The sequence below is a fragment of the Larus michahellis genome, chromosome 1 (genome assembly GCF_964199755.1).
Source record: "Larus michahellis chromosome 1, bLarMic1.1, whole genome shotgun sequence".
Classification (NCBI taxonomy): Eukaryota; Metazoa; Chordata; class Aves; order Charadriiformes; family Laridae; genus Larus; species Larus michahellis.
This window is the reverse complement of record NC_133896.1, coordinates 128,877,830-128,891,123: the sequence shown is the minus strand read 5'-3', so window position 1 is coordinate 128,891,123 and position 13,294 is coordinate 128,877,830. Positions and strand designations below refer to the sequence as shown.

At 57.6% G+C, this 13,294-nt stretch overlaps 1 protein-coding gene across 1 annotated transcript in view; it reads right to left on the bottom strand.

The window, feature by feature from the left end:
• BCOR (BCL6 corepressor) overlaps positions 1-12,980 on the bottom strand; it is an 83,178-nt gene extending 70,198 nt beyond the window's left edge. The window contains exon 1 of the mRNA XM_074603868.1: positions 12,869-12,980. The gene's annotated coding sequence lies outside the window, so the exon portion shown is untranslated. The remainder of the gene's footprint in view (positions 1-12,868) is intronic.
• Between the last annotated feature and the right edge of the window lie 314 nt (positions 12,981-13,294).

The window sequence follows — 13,294 nt, the reverse complement described above, 5'->3', positions numbered from 1 at the left end:
CAGACCGGCCTCGGGGCAGCCTGGCCGACAGCGGCGGACGGGGGTCGTCGCCCCCCGGGGCGCGGTACCGGGAGGAGAAGCACGGCTCCCTCGCTCCCGATTGAACATTACACAGGGCCGGCCCGCCGTGGCACGGCCGCGGGGCCATGCCTCACAGACCTTTGTCTGCTCTCCCGAGGCCGGGCGGGGACGGCGGCCGCTTTTCTCCCCAAACGCGACGGCACTAATGAGATTACCGGCCGGCTGGCCGCAGCTGATGCCGCGACGCTGCCGAACCCGCCGGCAGAGCCCGGCCCCGGCCCCTGCGCCTCGTTAACGCGGAACCCCGGCAGAAACGACGTTTTGCTTTTCGGCCTCCCGCGAAGGGCTGCCGGCTCTCCCCCCCACTCTCCCCCGTGTCCGGGGAGCGGCGGCAGCCGCCGCCGCCGCCGCCCGGGCCGCGCTCGCCCTGCCCCGCGGAATCCCGCGGGTGCCAGTAAAGCCCTGCCTGGGAGCCCTGCCAAGGCGGTCTCCCTTTGATATTCCGCACCACGGCCGCTCCTCCGCCCGCTCCTAATCACGCAAATGCGAGCCTGCGCCGGCACTCTCCCTAATAAACACCGAGACGCGTTTCGCCGGGCTCCCAAAGTAAATATTGTATGGGAGAAGCGGGGCTGCGCTGGAAAGCTGAAATCTTCCACTTTTTCGCCCTTAGCAACCGACTGAAGCGTTATGCGTTCCCTCTCCGAGCCAAGGCTCGGTGTGATTTACTTTCTGGTTGCGATGCAGATATTCACTTGTCAGTTCAAGGGCAGGACAGAAACTGTGCAAGCGGAGTCTTGTGAACGGAAATCTCCCATTTACGAGGTTCTGCTCCACCACCAACAGCCACCCTCCAGCACCTTTGTTCTGCATGCAGCTGCTTTTATCTCCCCCCCCCCCACCGCCGCCCCAACCACATCTCCATCCGACCCTTCTTCCCACGTCTCACTCCTCAGATGGATTCCCAGTCTTTTCCCGACTGACCCTGGGGGAGGCGGCGGGGGGGGGGGGGAGAGCAAGGGGGAGGGAGGGAGACCGGGAGAGGTTGATGATGAATGACAAGGCAAATGATAAGAGCCGAAGCGACAGCAAAAGCAAACAGAAGTGGTCTCTGCTCTCTCGCAGGGCCCAGCCCCGTCCGCAGCCAGGGGGACTTGTGCCTATGCTCATGAAAGCAACGTTGGCCCCCGCAGGCAGCCCGGCTTCTCCGGGGCGAGATAAACACATTTCGGTCACGTGGCGAGCCTATACGGTGCCATGCTCCTATTTGCTTTCCCCGCTCGCTTTTCACAATAACATGCCATCCGCCAGCCAGCTCCGAGGCTAACCTCACCTCCCTGGCCCCCAGCCAGCCCGCCCGGGCCCGGCCATGCGGGGGAGAAGCCTCCCTGAGGGAGGCTGTACCCCGGCCCGGGGCTTGGGGTAGGGTCCTGCTGCGTCCCAGCTTGGGGCTGGGGCAGGGGCTGGCCGCATCCCCGGGACAGGGCTGGGGCGAACACGGTGTCCCCGCGGAGCGGCGGGGTGGGGTTTCCCCCGGGGACCGCAGGTGCGGGGCGTGTGCGGGCGGTGTCGGCTACGGGGCGGCGGGGGGTGGGGGGGGAGCCCCGCATCACCGGGAGCCACGTCCCGGGCGCGGGATGGGTTCGGCGGAGAGGGGGGAGGAGCGGTTCACCCACGGCGAGACGCCAGCTTTGCCGCTTTAAAATGGCTGCGAAAGGGTGTCCCCGGGCATCCCCTCCCCGCTAGTAGCAGCGGCGGCGAGCCCCGGTCGCCCCGAGCACCGCGGCCGCCTGCGGCAGCCCCGGCTGGTTACGGGAACAATGAGCCACCGCGGGCGCGCCCGGTGCCTCCCCGCTGCCGGGGCCGGGGGCAGCGCCGCGGGGCCGAGGGTGCAGGCGGCGGGGGAGGCGTGCGGGGGGAGCGGGAGGCTGGAGCCGGCCAAGTGCCCCCCCCCCCCTTCCCCCTCCCTTTTCCTCCGCCCGGCGGAGCGAGCGTGCCGTTTAATCCCTTTATCCCCGCTCGCTGGTGGCGGTGCGAGCCGCCGGGCCGGGAGCCACCCGCCAGCCGCCCGGGGAGGCGACGTGCTGGCTCCGCGGCGCAGATGTCGCCGGGTGGGAGCAGGGAGCCGATCCCCACCGGCACCACCTTCACAACGGCAGCAGCGGGGGCGGGAGGGGTCGACCCCCGGGGACCCGGGCACGGCTTGGCCGCGCACCGCGGGGTTCTCGCTCTTCGGAGCCCCCTCCCCCCTCCGCGAGTTGCCTGCCGTCGGGCACCGGAGCCGTGCCCCAGCGTCCCGCCCGGCGCCCCGCGGCCTCCGTATCCCCGCTGCCGGGGCAGGCCTCGCTGTCTCCCCGCGGGGACAGGCTCTGCAGCCTCCCCTCTCTCCGGGCCTCCCCGGGCGAGGCGAGGAGCAGCCCCCGGTGCGGTGCCCAGGTTGGCCAGCCGCCACTCGTCTGCCCCGTGCTCCGAAATCCGGCAATTATGCAAATGCCCGGGATGCTCTCCCCTTTGATCTGAACTTCCTCGGAATGATCCCTTCTCATTACGAAGCATGAAAATGCCTCTCGGACGTGTAAAGTGAACTACAGAGCTCCTTTCATCCCCTTTTGTTACCCGCACCGGGCTCGCCTCTCCAGCCCCGCATTCCCCAAACGCCGGGAAAGGGGGACGGAAAAGGGGCTCCCGGGGCGAAGGCGGCGGGACGTGGGAGCAGCCCGGGCCGCCGGTTGTCATGGCGAGGCCGAGCGTCTTCCCGAGTTATGTGCGACTAATGGGTTTGTGCCCCGCTCGGCTCTGGGTTCACCTTCCCCCCCCCCCCACCTTTCCCTCGCTGCTCGGCTCCCCGCCGACCTCCCCGCCCGCTCCCCGGGAGGCAGCGGCATCCCCCGCCCCGGCCGCCCCGCCGAGCAGCTCGCCCGGCCCCGCTGCCTCGTCCCGCTGATTCACTGCCTGCATATCAAACGCGGCGGGGTTCAGAAGCGGAGGCGGAGGGAGGGAAGGAGAAAGAGGGAGGGAGGGGGTGAGGATTCCCGCCGACGGGAGGGCAGCCCCCCGAGCGACTTTAAACTGCATCTTTTGTTGCGCTCCTCGCCACCTTCTTGTCTCAGGTTTGATAACTGAGACTAACGAGGCACCGAATGTATCATAGATTTAGTGTGGCCGCGCAACCGTGGATATGATTTTTCAAGACTTCCGAGAGCCATGAATGGAATTTTTGTTATCTTTTTTTTTTTAATTTTTTTTTCCCCTATTCGAAGAGATATTAACAAAGTTTGTGCTGTCTTGAAAACTACTCCGGTGTAAGAAAAACATTCTGACCATTCGCTGGAGGCCATTTTAAGAAACCTCAAGGAGGTTAGTAGCTTGCATAATTTCAGGAATACCAGGTGTCTCTCTCCTTAATACCTTTTCCCTTTCCGATTCAGACAAGCCGGGAGCTCTGCAGGCCAAGTGCTCCTGTGACAGACAATGGATTCCCACCTATCACAGGGGCCTGGGCTAGAAAACGGATGGACTTCTTCCCTGCTCTGCTTATGTACAGTGCAGAGAGAAAGCCTGCTACGTCTCTGTGGGACGAAGGAATGCAGGTGAAGGAGGGCATGGAGTAAAGGAGCTACCCTAAGTATGTAGGTTGCTTATTATATTTTGCTAGAATTTGCAATTTCATCTAGAGAAGCACTGGTAGGTGCAACATTAATGAAATTGTGCCACTGCAAAACAAAGCTGAGCAAACGGAGGAAGGCAAATTATTTGAACTGTTTTAAAAATGTTGTCATGTTTGTTAACGGATGCTTAATTCTAGTGCCTAACAAGCTCTTGGAAAAGAAGTTTTATTAATGAAAAAAAAAAAAGGCAGCAATCCCCCTCCTTGCTTACTATTAAATTATGACAGGTTATAATGCATTCCTTCAAGACCTCCAGTAATATCGGGGCTCAGGGGACTTGAAATACCTAATTCATAGATTTTTTTAAAGCAAGAACGGACCATTGTGATCAGCTGGTGTGACCTGCTACATATCATGGGCCAGTGAATTTCAGCCAGACGTTCTTGTATCAGACTCATAAATTCTGGCTGAGCTTTTAGCCTGGCATCCAATCTTGCTCCGAAGACTTTTAAGTAACAGAAAACCCACTGTTGCCTCAGTTGTTCCAGTGGTTATGTCCCCTCACCAGTTTGAAAAAAATGCACCTATTTCTGCTCAGAATTCATACAGCTTCATTTTCCAACATAGGATCTCATTATGCCTTTGTCTGCCACATTAAAGAGATCTCCACTATCAGAAATCTCCCCATAGAGACACTTAGGGCACTTAAAGACTATGATCAAACCAAGTCATAGCCTCCTCTTGGATAAATTAATAGATGGGATTTCTTTAGTCTTTTGCAATAAGATGTGATTCCCAGACCTTGAATCACTCTTGCGCCTCTTTTCTAATCCTGTATTAATTTGCCAATGCACTTTTAACATGCAAACACCACAACAGAGCCGGACACGGTATTCCAGCAACGGTCTCATTCATGTCGGAAGCGTTAATGGCGTCATTAAGTTTACTTGTTTAAAATCCTATGCAGATTACCTTTATAGATAGCCTTAGCAATACTGACTTTATTAAAACACCATTTAAAAAGTCGCCTGTCTTCATGCAGACTAGTGTTGTTCATCAAATTCACAACGCTGAGCATGGCTTGACCAAACTGCAGAGCTAGCTTAGTTTTTCTAGCTGGGGCTTTTTCAGTGCTCCACCAGCCCTAGCCTTCCGTAGGGCTTCGTATTTTTTTTTTCTTTTGTCTGTAAGAAGCAACTGCTGCATATTCTCACAACGGCAGTAGCCCTGGCTGTGCACTAACAGAGAAGTGCATACACAGAGCTCCACTGCACCATTCCCTCTTCCTCTCCTGCAATGCCGAAGCCCCCAGTTAAGTCCCGGCAAGACTCAGACTAGTTCAGTCAGTGGCCATGGCGGGGCTCAGTTTTGAGATGCTCCTCCCCAGATAGTTCACAGGCAGCTTCCACGAGGGATTCTTCAACCATGGCAAACGGTCTGCTTTCACACCTGAGCCCATTCCCCATCCACCTTCATATGAACCTCTGCTCCAAAAAATGGACAGTAAGCAGGGTAGAGCTGTCCCACTAGGTACCAGATGAAAAGTATCTGACAAAAAATAGGAGCTACCCTTCCTCTGCCCATCCTGGTGATGCCCATCCATTTTTCAGTCTGTCTCAGCTTCTGAGAGAGCCTTGCTGTGCAAAGGAGTGTGGAACTGCAGGATCTCTGGGGATCAAGGTCCATGTGTTACAGAAGCACTAACTGCATTGCTCCAGTACCTTCCCAACCTCTGATCTTCTCGAGCTACACCAGGAATCACTGCATGCAGTGAGTGCCATTGCACTGGGTGCTGCAAGCCTGAACTCTGCTCTGCGTGAAAGGTGGCCTGAGTTGTAGCTGAAATGCCCTGGATTATTTGGGTGAGACTGGCTCCCTAAAGCCTCCGCTGTAGCTAGGACTGTGTTGTGCTGGGACTTGTATAAGGATGGTGAAACAGTCTGTGCCTCAAAGATCTCTTTCCATATCATTTGTGTCCTCAAAAGCAGAAAATCACATAGGACAGACACCGTCTTGGAAATGGCTAGGCCTCGGCTTCATATACAATCCCTGTGCTTCCTAGCAGGACTCATACCTGAGCAACACTCCCTTACTTATTTTCCTCCCAAATGAGAGGTCATTTTCCATAGTCCTAGTTGGAGATTCACATTAATCATCATGTCGTGGTCATGCATCAGACCAAAGGTGCTTTTCCCATCAATGGCAAACAGACTGCCCCATGGCATCTTCTAGCTTGCTCAGTTCCCCAGGCTGTTCCCACTGACATCTCTGCCCTAACAGAGGTCATGGCACAGGCTGGAGACCGGGTGAGCGTAGTGGGCACCTTCTAGTGGGAAAGCAGCTACAACCTGCCTGAGAAAGGTGTTCCCCATGTAGGGGTGATTCTCCATCTGCGCAGAGCTGATTAAGGGACTCGTACTTCTTCTGCCACTGCCCCCAGGGACATGGCGCCAATACAGCGTAAAGCCTGTGTAGCTACGCTTTTTACCCTGGGGTGAACTATAATGTAGTTCACATTACGTTAGAGGACCTTGAAGCTGCTACTCCTACACCCAGGGAGGCCCAGCCTGCGTAAACCAGGACCAAGAGGAGGGCAGCGCAAGATTAAGGGTTAAGTTGCTTTTGGGTATATTCCCCACCTCACAGTTGTGTGCCAGCAGTCGCACCCCAACTGCCCTTTTAAGCTTAAATTACCCACAATGACACATGACACAGCCTTCACGTCCTCCTAGTAGCGGCCCTCCCTTCATTTATACTTACCATGTGCCCTCGTTTTACTATGAGTCAGACACACTTGCCCTCTCTTCCTATGACTTACACTTTCCTACCTCAGAGGACACGTATATCAAAAGATATATCTGATGGCCCAGTTATGGATATCTTCTCGTACAATTGGCATCACTCCTTTCCAAAACCACCGCTAGATAGCCATCAGGTTCAAATCAAATTCTCCGTTAGCCTCGACCGTGAAAAAGCGAGCGCAGAGAAGTCACCTTTGTTGTAACAAAACACCCTTGAGTTGCACTTAATTCTAGTAAGCAGCACATTAGCCTCTCTCGCTGTACCAAAATGCAATTTATAATTTTAAAAAGCAATAATCATTCAAACCATCAGACCTGCAGCTTTGAGGCACTGCGTACCGCAGGATGGGATTGCCTCTCTTCTTTCTAATTTACCCGCGAGCGCGCGTCACCCAGCCGCTCGTGACAACCTGCTCTTTCTTCCTTCCAGGCTGCTGCACCTAACTGTATCTGGGGCCTGAGCGACTTGTTTTGGGGTCTGCTCTCCTCCGAGAACTCTCCGAGGGGTCTGTCATTAGTTTTCATGGAGAGCAGAACGAGGCTGTATGTGGAAAACCAATATTGACATTTCCTTGTTTAAATATCATACATCAGAGGGGGGTCACGGGAGCCAAGGCCACCAGAAAGGGTTGCCCCACAAGCTATTATTTCCTTTTAAAAAGCACCAGGGACCCAGCGGTCTCCGCTGGGCCTCACACCCGCATGTCTGCTCTCCTCTGCGAGCTGGCTGACTGCTGCCGGTGCCACTTAGCAAATACAGATGTTCAGGTCTTTTTCTTTCACCGCGGGTCTCACTCATCGCTGCGCAGAGGCCTGGTACTAAACGAACGCCTCATTTAAGCCCTCTTTTCAAGGCTGTTGCGAAATACACACCCCGTTCACACTCACCTCAGTCTTTGCTTGCAAAAATCTACAGCACTTTCCTATCAAGTTTGAAACAAATGGCACTCGAACTTATTTTAAAAATTAATTGAACCAATACATCAACAACTTTCATGTTTTCAGAGCCTGCGCGGCCCTCGCCTGGGAAATTAGAACTGCGGGAGGATAATTTTGCATTTAAATCAATGGAGCTCTCTTTGCCGACGAGGTTGCCTTTACACTTCGCAAAGCCAAGCAGTCCTACCGGGGTTCAGAAGAAGAGAGACCATTAGGTGTCCCGCACCTACAGCACACCAGATCTCCCTGCCAGGGGGGCTTCCTGGGGGGTTGTGGGGGTGTAACCCCCCGTGCTAGCACCAGCCAGTGCAATGCCATTGGGGAGTACTTCTACGCCCTACACCCCAGTTCCCTTCTCCTCCCAGTCATCCAAGCAGCACCTCGCCTGCTGTGCCTCATTCCTTATGTTTTCCCAGTTCCCCGTGTGTGTGAGCGCTCTTTGCCCTGAGGGTGGGCAGGCTCCCAAGGCAAGACTGGATGCTGAGCTAGGAAAAAGGGCATTTGGGGACTGCTCAGAAAAAGGACCAGAGAAAGCGACAGAAGACATGCCCCTTCCCAGGGAGGGAACGGCTGCAGGATTTCTCTTTTTTTATCTAAACCCCTGAACGGATTTGCCGCTAAAAGAAAGATAATCCACATTATGTAGAAACAAAATTACATTCACATGAACACACGCATACAAACGCACACTGTTCTCTTCTAACTGCAGGACACTGGCTTTAGGAGCGGTGGCCTGGGAGAGCCATGGCAAAGGAGCCCACGGCTGAAGCTGGGAGCTTGCCTGTCTCCCAGTACCACTGGCATCGCTCTCCTGGTCATCTGCTGTTGTAGTTTTTACAGTTTTGCTTCCCTTTTTTGGGCAGGCAGGAACAATCTGCCTTCTGTGCACACAGAATGCCCAGCACGCTAAAGCTGCTGTCAGGTAACGCAATACTTTGGAACCTGGAAACATAAAATACCACTGAAATTTAGCATGCATCGATCCCCCCATTTATCTCTACACATCCTGAGCCTTATCCTAATCCAAAACTTCTCCCCGCTGTTTTGTGTTTAGGTGATAGCCACAATACATGAGATGATGCCAGGCAGAGTCATACCCCAAAGACCAGAGCCCAGACAGGCAGCACAAACAGGGGCTACAAGAATACAAAGACATCATTTAGGTGGTCATGTAGACAGGTCTTTAAGAGGTCTCAGCGACAGGACTTTTGAAATCATTTTTCCCCTTCTCAGGAGCGTTCTGGAGGCAGCGAGATGTTAGGAAGTGGTGACAAAGAGAGATGTTGCGACTTGACAAATGGTTACTGGGCGAATGTCAAACGTGTAAGCCCGGCTGCAAGAAGGGCTGTGGGCTGGTGGGGATGGGGTGCCTGCAGCTGGCTACTGCTGGCAGGAAAGGGCCGGGCCTATGGAGGGAGCCTGGGGTGCGCCTGTGTTCCACACTGAAGCAGCTTTCATACCTTTTGGTGTCCCTGCCGACTACTCCAAGCCATCAGGGTTTGCCAGTTCTGCTTTAGTAGTGTTCTCCACCTCTTTGTTTCTGAGGCTTAGCCACTGCCGTGCAAGAGCACTTCCAAGGAGATTTTAAAATGCCTTCGGGGCAGCAAGGGACAGCAGCGGGAGGACTATCTGAACCACTTTGGTCAGAGACATTTGGACTTAGATGCATCCAGGCGTTAATTCAGTGAAAGCCAGACAGGATCAGGCTGAAACTGGCATTATGCGCTGTTGGAAGCAAATCCAATTCACATAGTTTTAAGCACACGCAAACCATTTTCTATGGGGACCTGGAGTGCTTTACAAGAGCGCTCGAGGGACCAGGTGACTTTTAGCGTGGGGAACTTCAGTAGCATAAGCAAGGCTTAACGTTGTGGTCATAGCCCTCCCTGAAGTAGGGATGACTGCAAAAGCCAAGCCAACAAGTTGGAAAGGGTTTTTTCCCTTTTCCATTGCCACTGTCTTTTTTTTCCAGCTTCTTGTAACTGCTTGAAGAGAAAAGCGCTGTATCTTATCCTCATGACACAAGCCTGTGTTTTTCTCTCCCTGCAAACATGCTGGAGGTACCTAGTGAGAGAACAGCTTTGTGCAGGACCCAGAGGGAGGGCCCATTTTTGCCTACTGCTCTTCAGGTGGCTCAAAAGTTTCAGTCCTACCTTCAGACAGTGAACAACAAGGCCCAGGGCTGGAAACAGCAGTGGTGGTGTGTAATACCTATGCAATCTCTCTCCTGTCACAAGGCAGGGACCTGTCAACTACACCCAAACCCCATCAGGCCCCTGGGAAATGGGTTCCAGCATTGGTTTGCCACAAACCTTGCCCCAAATACGGAAGAAGGACCTTGTCTCAAGCCAACCTGAAACAGTTGTGTAGACGCACACATATCCGCTGTTGTCTCGTTCTTGCACTCTTCCTTCAGGTGCTTCCTTGCCGTGGGAGGGGGTGCCCCCAAGCCCTCACTCACATGTATCTACAGGACTGTTTCCCAGACACAGCTTATACTCAGCTTTCCCCAGACAAGAGTTACTCTGACGTCTTCATGCATGCACACACATAGGGATCCTTCTGAATGCCTTGTACGTGTTCTTTTGCTCTCCCGCTCCCCAGCAGACTGGGGCTCAGCCTGCCCAGACATGTGCCACTGCACACCTCATCCCCGTGCTCTGCCCAGGGTCTGTCCCCATCTCCCGCTCCTTTCACAGCTCCGACACCAGCCACGTCTGCAGCACCAGAGCAACCGCTTGAGGTGCAACAAGGGCACGAGTCATTTTCCTCCTAGCCAGCCCCGTCCGCTGTGTTCTGGCTAGAGTGACACGGTACTCTTGCTCCTGGTTCTTAAGCGGCGCTCAGAGGCCCAGGCCGGGTTATAGATTTTTTTGCCTCTCTCTGGCTTTTGGGCTTCAGAGCGGCGCTTTGTACTCATCAGGCCTCGCTGTCTGCTCGGCTGCACGGGCTGCTGGCTCGCTGCTTTCCCCCTTCGCTTCCCCCGCCGTCCTCAATGCGTTAAAAGCTCCTCCTGGCCAAGGAAGAAGGGGAGGACGCAGAAGGAGCAGGCGGGCTCTGTGGGGCACTGGGGCTGGGATTTGCCCCAGGGTGCTGGTGACAAGCATGAAAGTAGCTGGCCTGCTCTGCAAACCCAGGACACTCGGGAGCAGGGGATCGCAGACAGGGAGGTGTCACTTACATGACCCGGGGCCGGGGCCACCACCGGGTCGGGGGGCAAACCACCCCGGCTGGCTGCCGTCGGGCTCCCCCGGGGCCGGGGCACGGCTCGCTGCGGGGCCAGACATCGCTCCTTGCCCCACGCCGTGCTTCACAGCGTCCTCGGAGACTCTCAGCTCCGCAGTCCTCCCGGCGAGGTGGCCCCATGGGACACCCGGGGCAGCCCGGCCCCGCAGCTGCCGACCCCGACCCTGGCGGCACGGCCGGGCCCGGCCCCGGCCCCCTTCCCCCGGGGCTGCGAAGTGGTGCTGGCCCCGAGCAGCGGGTGTTCCCTAGGCTGCGGGACGTGGCCTAAACCGGCCCGAGTCACAACCCCGGCGGTGCACGTCAGTCCTGTCGTGGGGAGAGCCCGCGGTGTCCCGCCTGGCTGAGGGTGAGCTCTAGAAAATACCGAGTGCGTGCTTGGACTGCATCGAAGGTATTTATTTTGATTGTCCTTGGCTATAACTTCCATCGTTCCCCTTTGTTTTATAGCTGCTCAAGTTTACTTGCAGAATTAAGACAGATTTGGGGGGGAGGGGGAGGAAGGGGGTAGGAAGCCTTTGTTCTCCGGAGTGTGCTTGTCTTACTTTTGCATCATGTGGCCTGAGCGGCACCCCCTCTGCCCCCCCGCCCCGATCGTATTTACTCTATCTTGAGTGAGTGCTTTGAAGGAGAGGGCAGAGTCGTCGTTAACCCTCTGCGTGCCTGCTGGGCCCTCCGCCGACAGAGCCCGCCTTCCGCGGGGCCGCAGCCGGTCCCGAATCCCACAGCCGAGGGTTGTCGCTTCGACGGAGGGCATCGGTTTCCCCTCCAAAAAATAAACACCACAGCGTCCATCCCGCGGCCGGTCTCCGCGCCAGCCGTGCGCACCGGGAGCCGGCGGCGGTGGGCCTCTCGGAGAGAGCCCGGGGATACCCCCTTGATCACTAGCAGGCTCGCCTGCTTAACACGAGGTTGGAGATGCCTACAAACTCGAAACAGCTGCCGGGCTTTGCTCTGGCCTGCCTGCTAAAATACGCCGATCTCCTTTTAATCTGTTTCATATTCACAAATTAAGCACTTAGCCTAGGTAATAAATCATGAGGCAGTTTACGAGGCTAGCAGGAGACAAACAAGTGGAAAGGGAAAACAATCGCCTAAAAGTGCATTCAATGTAACTGGAAAGACGCGCTCGGAAAACCCAGCCCGCGCTCCCCGGCGCGGCGGCAGCACCCCACGGCCCCGGCCGAGCCCGGCCGCCGGCGGGGGGTGGGGGCCGAGCCCAGCCTGGCAGCCCCCGCACTTGCCCGGTAGCAGCCCGGGCTCCCGCCTTTGTCTCCCCGGGTACCGGCCGCCCGCACCGGCTCCACCTGGGAGAGACTCTCCCGGCAACCGGCCTGGAAATAATGACTCGGGCTGGCGATAACCTCCCCTCGCACATACACACCGGCTCGGCCCCGGCTGGGGCGGGGGGGTGAGGAAAGGGATGCTGGAAAAAATAAAGTGCGGGCTCGCCTCACGCCGGAGCCGCTCGCAGTGCCCGCGGGGGACGTGGCGCTGCCCGGTGTCCCGGGGGAAGGCAGCCCGGAGAGGTGCCAGGGGCTCCGGAGCGCACATGCCTGGCTGCTTCGTCCCGGTGCTACCGCGCGCGGGGAGGGGACAGCTGAAAGTAGCTCTTTGGCTACCGGAGTTGCCCCCCGGCCCCTATTCCGGGATGGCCGGTGGAGGGGAGCACCCCGGCTGGCGAGGGACACCCCCCCCTCGGGCCACTGTCACGCTCACCAGGCGAAGGGGCGGCGCGGGCAGGAGGGGGCTCCGGAGGGCAGGGTTCACCCCGAGCCCTTCGGCTCCTGCGGCGGGAGAGGGGAACCGGGAGGCGAGGGAGCCTGCAGCAGTGCCGGCCGGGCGCTGGTAGCGGGGGGGGGGCCGGGGCACTGCTGCCTGCGGCGGCAGCCCGGGACTCCCCGGCGCTGTTCCCGGAGGATCTTCCCGGGAGAGCCGCCAGCCACCCCGGGGGACGCAGGCGAAGGCCCCAAGACAAAAGGCCCGGAGCTAAGACCCTTCCTGGCAAAGGCGCAGCCCGCCCAAAGTATTTCAGCAGAGACTTTTCTCCCCTCCGGCGGGGCTCCGCGCCGTGCCGAACCGTGGCAGCGGGGGCCGCAGCCTGCTGCGGGGGGGGGGAGCGCACAAGGGAGGACGTGTGGAGCCGAGGAGGGGGGGGGAAGGTCGGCAGCATCCCCCGGGAGAGGTGAGGCGGGCGGGGGGGAGGGGGGGGAGCGGTGGTTTAAAGGGACTCCCGCGAAAGGGAGCGACACAGACCTGCGGCCGTCCGCCGAGTGCAATCTGCCGAGCGGTGGGTGCGAAGAGGCGCTGTCAGGGGCTATTTATCTCTCGCCGGAGCGGCGGCTCCGGTTCCCCGCATCGCCCGCCGGTAACAATGGCAGCGGCCGGCGGTTCCCCACGCGCCTGGGCGGTGGAACGGATGGCGGAAGATGCCGCCGCGCTCCGCTCAGGCGGGCTCCCTCATGCATCCCTCTTGGCCAGAGCCTCTCGCTACTGCCGCTCCGCCGAGAGCTCTGGCCCGCTCCCCCCTTCTCCCCCCCGCCCCATCCACCGCCCGCCCTTCCCCAATTTTCCATTTTCAGGACTTTGGCGCGGAGCCAGAAATGTCAGGAGGGGATGAAACTTGACACAGAGATCTCAACCCAGAGCGATTTCCTCCCGCCTTCCCCCCCCCCCCCAACC